Genomic DNA, 10,087 nt, shown 5'->3' on the forward strand with positions numbered 1-10,087 from the left:
AAAAGTATATTAAAAATTTTGGTTTATACCAAAAAACGGAATTATGTCAACCTAAAAATCGAAACCTAAACCGAAATATCGAATTTATAAAAAAAAAACCAAAAAATAAAAAAACCGAAATAATTTGGTTCGGTTCGGTATTTCATTTTTTCGGTATTTATGCCCACTCCTATGAACGATTAATGAATGATCCATCTATATTTCACAATGCAACATTCGTATTCACCAATGTTTTAATAGTGATATTCATTTCTCAATCAGCGAGTAATATATTTTCTAATTAAGAGTCTTTTTATCAAACAAATAGTATCATTTGTGACCAACTATTTATCTATTAATGTAATTATAATGATTAGTAACATATATAGTAACTAAAAAGGGTTTTTTAGCACACAAATTAATAGTCATTCATTAAAATATTATATATATATATATATATTAAAATATATATTAATTTTAATTTGAATTATTTTAGAAATAAAAATTAATAATAATCAACTCTATATATTGTTAACATCTTTAAGGATATTTTAGATATTTTGACCAAAAAAGTACTTAAAAGCACTTATTTACCGAATACATCAATAATTTTTTTTAAATTTCGGCACTTTTATCCAAACACGTAACTGCTTATTTTTAAAATTAATTCAGCATTTTCAAAAATACTTTTAAAGAACTTTTTAAAAGCTATTTTTTTTAAGCCTATCCAAATAGGCCCTCATTAGTTTAATGTAAAACACATCTATTTTCCCCTGTTTTTTTTGGTGAATCATAGCAAAATATGCTTGGCCTCATCATGTATTTACCAAAAAAGGACACATGTTGTCTTTTGGGTAATAGTAAACAAGAAGAAATTGCTATGTTGTTCAATTTAGTATTTCGACACAAGCCAAAGTTATATGCAAGATTGCAAATGTGGTTTTAGCAATGGTTGATATATATATATAGAGATGATGTAGTAAGTATAATGAGAAATAAAGGTATTAAGCAGATAGATAGATAAATAAATAAGGAAAAAGTAATTAAAGCAGATAATCAGGTTTGAGAAATAAAGCAGAGTTAATGCGGATAAATCAATATGGTGTAAAATTTTACTCAATACTTCCTTCTTTGTTGTGTGTAGTAGACAAGTTATAAAGATCAACGTATATTTTCTTCCAACAAAATAAATTATTTTTTACATTTTTTGATATTTTGATTTTTTTTAATTTATACCATGTTCATCTCTTTCTCTTCAGTTTTAGATATTTTAGCAATATCGTCTTTAATCACACCCTGAATCTTCTTTGAACTTTTCAAATCTCTAGAAATTTACAGATTAATCCATCGTTACTGCTAAAACACTGAGAAAATAACCATATACTAGGGGTATATTTATAAATAATTTATCAATTTTATAAGATCGGAAAACTGGCGGTAATCCGCACGGCTCTCCAGATCAATAATATTAAAACATATGTATTAATAAGTAAATATGTACTTAATAAGTAATTTACTAATTTTACAAGATCAAAAAATTGGCGTTAATCCGTGCGGTCATCCAGATCTATCTATAATCTATAATCTATAATCTATTAAAAGTGTGAAGACCATTAGAAAAGTGATTTGAACTTTTTGCCCTTCATTAAAAGTTTTCGATTTAGACAAATTATCTTTTCACTATTTTTCTTAAAAATTAATTATCATTTAATTAAAAGAAATTATGATATTTAACAATTTTAAATTACTTAGAATTCGACCAAAGGTTGGTAATTAATCTAATTATTCTTTGTCGTCGACATTATTTGTGAAACTTTATATGGTTGGCTTTATACCATAATTTCTTTGTAAAAATTTTATTATATATATAATTACCATATACATAAATTCTAAAATTCTATATTAGTAATAATATGAATCAAAGTTTTGCTGTGATTCTGGTTGATTTTCATTCAAGTCGTTTTCTTTTAGTTGATATAACTTTAAAATTTATATATGAATTAATAATTATAGTTTATTTTCCTCTATTGATAATTTTTGTGTTTTTTCTTTCAGTTGAAGATTTTTGATCAAAAAATTGGATGAAACAAGCATGTTGTCATCGGATAAAGTAGTTAGAAGAATCAAAGGTTTAATTTACCCAGCACCCCCCTTTTTTTACTTTATTTAAATTTCTCTGTTTATAATTTGCTAATGTATTCAATTTTGAGATTTGTAAAGTAGTGTTTTGAAATATAGATAGTATGAGACATGTATAGTTCTTTATTTTTTATTTTGATCTTTTGTTAAGGTATGTAACCAAGCTAAGAGTTCAGGTCAAGGTTATTTTTTTCCATCACTGATGTATGCATTAAAAAAAAGGTCTTCATTAAATTAAAGAAAAAGAGTTTGCATAAGCCTTATTTAATTGTACTTGATGAAGATATTAATCGTAATTACTTAGATTTCAATTAAAATATGTTCATTTTTTGGATAAGGGATTTTCTAGGGGGAAATAGTGTCAAACATTTTATGTTGTTGTGTCTGTGATAGATGTAATTCTCTAATGAAAATTATTTTTTTGTGAAAATTGTAAATAATTGATAATTTATCGATTTTTCGGTAAATGTTGAAAAAGACGAAGGATACGCTCAAATGTGCAGCCTTAGACACCGGTACTCCTTTGATATTGCTCTGCATGTATCTTATAACTAATTTTGTGTACGTACTTTGCGCGTGTGTCATTGATCAAATGAAAATATATACATAAGAAGAACAAGTAATTAAAAAGTAGCAGTTATCTATTAAAATCATATAAATAAATATTGTATCTCAAATGTGTTATTGTCCGTTGACGGTCATCTTTTCACAAACAAAATAAACATATTTTACGACGCCTTAAATTTTTTCCTTTATATATTCATTGTTTTTTAATTGATCAACATCTTAAAAAGTCAAAATTAACAAATTCAAACCAAGATAGGAAAACTAAACCTAATCAGTATCAAATCCCACAACCCTGGCCTTTTTTTATTTTATTTTTCATTTGGTGTTCGGTAAATACATTGAAACTCGATTAATTTGAATTTGCGCCAGGTAGGACCCATACAAGAGAAGCGCTCCCTACCAAAGATTTTTTCATACTCAGAGCTCGAATCCAAATCTCTGATTAAGGTAGAGGCAACCTCATCCACACTGCCCCACATCCTTTGATGATCACAATTCTATCCCTACCTCTTTATTCCCTTTAATTATAATTTTATTATATTTAAAAACAGTAAAAAGATAATTAATGAAGTCTACCAATAAAAAATTTTGGTGTTACTTTTCAAAGTTTAGATCCCATTAAATTCTAATATTTTCTACATTGGCCGAGGTCTAAATATCATTAAACTCCATTAGCCTTTTAACTTTTATTTTTTATTTTCTTTTATTTGTTTGTAACATTGTTATATTTTTATTCCTTTTGTGATGGATCTACAACTAAATATTTTTTAGAGAACAATATCCATATTCGATCATAACAAAAAACCTTTTAGAAAGAGAATAAAAATCCAAAATACAAGACCATTAATTTATAAATTCGTCATTCAAACAAAGCTCTGCATATCAAGATTCAAGACTTTAATATAAGCTTATATTTCGAGTTCAATAAATAAGTTTAGTTAAAGATTCAACTATAAACTAATGAATAATATATCAAAATATAGATAAATAATATAATTGAAACTAAGTCACAATTAAACAAAGAAAAAAAAAAGAAAAGAGATAAATACCTTTGATTTTTTTACAACTCTATTATGCAACAACATGCTTATTTCGTTCAATTTTTTGATTCAAAATTCTCAACTGCAAGAGAAACATGAGTAATTATCAAAAGGAAAGAATTCATTGTCAATTGTTAATTATATAATCTTTAAAGTTATGAACTAAAATAAATAAATAAAAGTTTGAATCAATACTAAAATAAGAAGGAAAAATAAATTAGGAAAGATTTTGATTCAAAATATCACTTAAATAAAATTCTAGAAATCTTTTTAATAGAAGGCAAAATTTTGATCAATTTAGAATTGTTAAATATTATGATTTCTTTTTACCATATATTCTATAACTTCTTTAATCCTTCTCTGTTTTCTTACCAATTTTGTGGGAAATCATCGTATTAGAAATTCATACGTTAATTTTTGTTTTTGTTTTCTTTTTCTATTTTTTTTAGTTAAGTGTAATTAGGTGTTCAACACATATTCATCATATCACATCTTATTTTTAAAATAAGGATTCACTATATAAAAGGAAATTTTGTACTGACGTGTTTGATATTAATTAGGTCGTGTAATACGAAACCAAAATCAAAACAAATTCGTACTACTATCTTTTCCACCAACCCAATATTAGGATTTTAATTATATAAAAGGAAATTTTGTTGTTGATTTTTAATATTCTCAATATTAAGAAAAATAGTAAAAAGACGATTTTGTCTATTATAAATTTTTTTATTGAAGAGCAAAAAGTTTAAATCACTTTTCTAAGGGTCTTCACACTTTTAATATATTATAGATATAGATATAGATAATGCCTTTTTGCATTTATTATTTGTGAATGGACTGACAAGAAAAAACTTTCTGTTAGATTTTAGGAAGAGCAAAAAAGATACATGTCTTCGTTTTGAGTTCGAAATTCCTAGCAAGTAGCCTGTTAACAATTTTTGTAAGACATTAACTGCAAGTGATACTAGCACGCACGATGAATTTTTTGTTTCTCATCGTACGTCCTGCATGCAGAGAAAGTGTTTTCTTTTGTGATAATTATTAATCCTATGGTCCTGTCATTTTGGCTTGACTCTAAAGTTATTTTCACCTGCCCAAGAACTAATTGCAAAAGATCAGCATGATGATGAATAGAAGTTTAGACATATTTTTTGAGGCAAACTCTAGATGTTGTTTTCCTTATTGTGCTCTCCGTAGTTTAATAGTGTTTAAAGTATCTTCGACTGTAATTTAAAAGATGGTAAGTGTTTTACCTCTTGGGACAGTGTCCAAAGCTAGACAGTATCATCTTTATTTTTATTCTTATTCTCAATCCAATTAGGTCCAATTTCTTCTTTTATTTCTTTCATTACGATAATTTTTAACCATTAAGTAAAGGGTTATGAATTTGTGTTGGAGTGATCTTGATATGAACTCCTTTATCTTTAATCATAGTCTAGAATTCGAGCCCCTTTACAAGTAGTCGCCATTGTTAGAGATTAATTTACTCTCAATATAAAACTTTCGCATAATGAAATCAAATATTCGAGTTCTATGAATATCAAAAGACAAATGATTTTCTTTAAACCATTGATTTAAATGGATTGTAAATTCATAACTTTGACAAAATCTTTCTTTACTATTATCATTATCAAAAATAAAATTGCAAAACAAAGCTAATTCAGTAATTTGAAGTCATTTGAATGCGTAAAGTACTATGTTTATCCATTTTGCTGATCAAATTATTGAAAAATAAATGAAAAGAACTTATAACTTTCTTCTTTTGGTCATTGTATATCATGAGATCATAAAACGTCATTGTAAATTGTTAGTTGATTTTTATACATTTAAATATACATATATAATATATTTTTTTAATTTGATACACACGTGCAACTCATGTACACTAAATTAGTAATATTAAAAACACATCTAAAAGAAAATATGAACTTCATTAATTCAAACATAATTTGCAAATTAGGAAGAAAAATACAAAGATTTATGTAACGACTACTTACATGTCTTAAGGAAGAAGTGAAGTTTTCCTTTCGGGAGTACCCTGAAAGCTAGCGGCTACCAAAAATGAAGGAATAAAAGACTAATACTACACACTCTTCTATTTCTTTTTATGAACAAACTAAGAACTTTATAAAAACTTTAGAAGACTATTTTCTTACTCTTGATTTTTCTCTTACTTCTCTCTAGCTATATGTTTTTAAGTCTTCCATAAGGTGGTATTTATAGGCATTTGTGGACTTCAAATATTTACTTCAATGTTCTTGATAAAACTTTGGCAAGACTTTAGCAAGTTGGATGGATCCCACGGTCACATGATCAAGTTTTTACTTTAGCTCTCACCTGTCAATTTATTTATCTGTTAAATCATTGCATACGTCTCTTATTTTATCTTTTTGTAAATATCGTCATTGCTTACGTATCCAAATTGTGTAATGTTTCTAAGTTGAAATTCATTCCTAAATCATCGTTTGCATTTGGGTCTTAAGCAAATTGATCTATAGTCGAATTGTAATCTCGATCATACTCGTCATTGTCTCCGTTTGATAGTCCCAGTCTGGTTCTTGTTCTTATTGGTCTTGTTTCTTCTCTTGGAATTCTGGATCTTGGATCTGGTGGTTCTGGATTCATTGCTATTTCTTTAGGCAGTTGCTCTGCTAACAATTTTTTTATTGATTCTACTACTATTTCTATATTTCTTTTTTCATTTTTCTTTTTTCCTAAGGAAAAACCTTTTCTAATTTTTGAAGAGATTCCTTCGTCTGTTGTCTGGATACCTGTGGTCTTGAAACTGGCTGGGAGTATTCTCCCTACACTTTTTGACAAAGTGTCAGCCGTCAACGGATTAGACGAGTCTTTAACAGCTACCGTTTGAGCTGGACTAGTTGTATCACTACCCAATCAATAGGTCTTTCTACATTCATTGGGAAATGTACACCCATTAATGGATTTAAGGAGTTTTTACCAGCTATCGTTTGAGTTGGACTTGCTGTATCTTTACCCGATACAGTAGGTCTCTTCGTTTTTGAATAAGATGGAGAATTTTTTTGGATTATTTGAGTCTCATAAATTTATTGAGTCTGTTGTGATAGTTCAAAATGAAGAATCTTTATACGATCTTGTAAAATACCTATATGTTCTAACATTTGTCCTTTTTCATTTACAAGGTTTTCATTATCTTGTCTTAAAATCTCATTGGCGTGATTTAATCTTTTAAAAGTTTCAGTCATGGAGGAACAATGATCACAAAATATAATTTGTCTGTATCTTTTTTAATATTATATTGGAGAACTTCTTCATATTTGGTCTTAGGGCCGGACTAATATAATAATTTGGCCCTAAATTTATACGGGCATAATCTAATGCCTCTGTTAAATTATCAAAACCTTTATAAAGAGGGGTTGTATAGTCTTTTACAGAATCCATTACCTTTATCCATGTCTGAAATACTCCCTGTGTCTTTCCCCTAAGAACAACATAAAATTTAAATCTGTTAGTGCTGTTTTTCTTAGTAAAATAATAACTTAGAGCATTTAGAACTGAAACAAAGTATCTAGTGTCTCCAGGTGTCTTGTTGTAGGAGATCTATAAATTGTCGATTAGGCAGTTTTGTCGTTTGTCCACCCTTACATCTAGTCTCTGTTTTAAAGTAAGATTGGATGGCTCATAACTAATGAGATTGTGAGGTACGAAGATCATTCTTTCTAATTTTGGATGTTTCAGCATTGTTAGTGGCCTGTAATGAGTGTTGCTTAGTAATTTCTTTAAGTAGTCTTAAGAGACGAGGCTTCCGCCTTTCCTTTGTCTTTGCCTGTATACATACTGAAATAAAAATTGATAGTTGTCTTTTTTTATTAGTCTACTTAGTTGATCTGTTAGGTTATTATCTTTTTCTTTAATATGTTCTAGAACAATATTGTAAATAGAAGTGACATCTAAGAAATTTAACCTCCTCCTTTTACTACTATTCTTTTCTTTTATCTTCTGATAGAATTTTACTATAGCCTTGCAATCTGTTCTTACTAATATTTTGGGTTTATTTAATATATAAAGCTTAAAACTATTTAAACCACAAATTACTGCTAGTGTTTCTGCATCTATACATTTAGATTGCCGTTTTCTTTATACTTTCCCCTTGTATAAGCACAAATTTTTTCATCCTTTTTGTCACTATATTTATTGAGTTTTGCCTTTAATATTGCTCCCCATCCTTGAAGGCTTTCATCTGTATTGACTATTAAATAGTCCATTTCTAATGGTAATGTGATACAAGAAAAACAAGGAACACACAAAAAAACACTCCAAAAATAGTCCACTAGTTCAAGAACCGAAGACCCTTTTGAAGACCACTCTCAGATTCGACAAATACAACAAGAATACAGGAAACAAGGGTGTATTTGACACCAAATCAGTCACTATAAACTAACAAATAGATTAACAAGATAACAATATGAAGAACAAGATGATCAATAACACAATGAAAACAACAATACATGTTTTTACTAGAACAACAACAAAGAGTACAAGAAATGTAAAGATAGGTAGTGAGACATATATTATTACAAGACCTAAGAATTAGGGTGTGTATTAAACACCTAAACCCTTAGAAACATGTAATAATAACACCTACACTTTGTGGACACAAGAGGGACCTCAATCCTTCAAGCACCCAACGTTCCAAGCTATGAATCCAACACGAGTGATTCCACACTCAAGTTGAAACCTAGTTTCAATTTTGTCTCAAAGGAGAGAGGACTTGGTGTTTCAAAAATCATAAAAGACTTACAAATATCATGAATAATCTAAGACTAAATGACCTAAAGTTTTTTATTTCTAGTAGGTTACAAAAATAGTGTGAAATATCCAAAAGACCCCTTAGTCAAATCCTTCACTTTGGGCACCCTTGGAGTGTAGTTTGTGGACTATTTTGGAGCCTATTTAGGCCTTCCTTTGCACTTCACTTGTGCGCTCCAAGTCTCAGGTTCAATATATCGCATATACGTCCATCCTTGTGGTCGTACTTGTATCATCCTCCTCTTCTTGAAAAGGATTCAACCTCGAATCCGTACCTTGCAAAATCAAGAGAAGACAAACAAGCACACATCCTTATGACAAGAGGTGTTAGGGTTAGCAAAAATAACCTATCAAAATGTCATACCGAGGTGGAACAAACTTAAAGTATATCCACGGGTCCTTTGTTTTAAGCATGAAAAGCTTAGTACAAATATGACAAAGGAAGTGGATCGGATAAGCATCAAGACAAAATGACAATAGGACGAGAGTCATCGTTTCTCACCCTAAGATGGTACCAGGATCAAATGGTAGAAGCAACCAATGAATTAGGTCTCGACCACTCTCACTCCCCCTTAGGATGTCATCCTCAAAGTTAAGCATACCCTCTTTATCACCATTGGAAATTTCATGAACAAAAAGAGGTTTGAGAAAGGTGTTCCATAAGTCAACTTCAAATAAAGGATTATCATGCATGCACTTACTACGAGTTTCAAAATCTCTACTAGGCGTATGTCCAACATAAGAAACACATAGAGAAGGATTCGATGGAATTTCTAAATACGTATCACCTTCCCTTTCGCAAGAGTGGTCCTCACATACATACAAACCATCACGGGCAGCCCAAGGACCATAATCGAAACTGTCTTGACAAGGACAATCACAATTAAGGTTTTCTAAACATTTAAGCAAATCAAGATCATCTTAATCGGGTTGATCATTTTACTCACCCTCATTAGTTATTGGCAACTCACATACCTACGTTGACTCACCTTTGTTTTCATAAGGGTCAACTAGTGTGTGAATACTCTCGTCACTTGGTAATAAAACCATAGTCAAGTTATAAGTGCTAGCACTAGACGGACATAAATCATTCTCACGAGGAGAATCAATTTCATTATCTAAAGGATCAACTAGTGCTTTTATGCCTACAACAAGAGTTTGGTCCTCATGCGACCTAAAATATCAAGAGTATCACAAAGGGAAGACTCAAGCACCTCTACCCTAGGCAAAGTCGCAACTACACCTACTTGGCTCCTACTAGCCATAACACAACATTCTAAGTTCATAGGAGTGTAGGGGATAGAGTTTTTACCTCGTAGCTCACATGATCTATGACCTTCCTCTTGACGAGTGTTCGGGCAGTGTAATATCCCAAAATTTTCTAACTAATTTTGTCCCAAAAATGTCAAGTATTAGCTTCTAAATTGAATGATTTTTATTCCATGAGGAATTTTAAGATTTTCAATTTTTGTCATGTGTAAATTCAATAAGCTTTCTATCGATATAAGATTCGCCAAATCCGAAACCGGGTAAGAAGTTACGACTATTTCAAGTTTCCATCGTAAAACAATGCC

Source organism: Capsicum annuum, chromosome 2, assembly GCF_002878395.1.
Source record: "Capsicum annuum cultivar UCD-10X-F1 chromosome 2, UCD10Xv1.1, whole genome shotgun sequence".
In the NCBI taxonomy this organism is placed as follows: Eukaryota; Viridiplantae; Streptophyta; class Magnoliopsida; order Solanales; family Solanaceae; genus Capsicum; species Capsicum annuum.